We start from the raw sequence: 200 nt of genomic DNA on the forward strand, positions 1-200 counted from the left end.
ACTAGAATAGACAATAGCTTCCAGTAAACCCAGAGTCGTGTTGGAGGTGTTACCGGAGTTTAAAGATGTCTGTTTTTATAGTTTTAGGACCAGAATTCAGGTTTGAGTTATTGGTACCTGTTGAGCAGGAAGGTGTTGTCGGAGCAGGTCAGGGCCTCCAGCAGGATCTTCTTCTCTGAAACGGCGCTGGTTGAGTGGAA

The sequence above is a fragment of the Notothenia coriiceps genome, unplaced genomic scaffold (assembly GCF_000735185.1).
Source record: "Notothenia coriiceps isolate Sejong01 unplaced genomic scaffold, NC01 NC01_scaffold00016677, whole genome shotgun sequence".
Classification (NCBI taxonomy): Eukaryota; Metazoa; Chordata; class Actinopteri; order Perciformes; family Nototheniidae; genus Notothenia; species Notothenia coriiceps.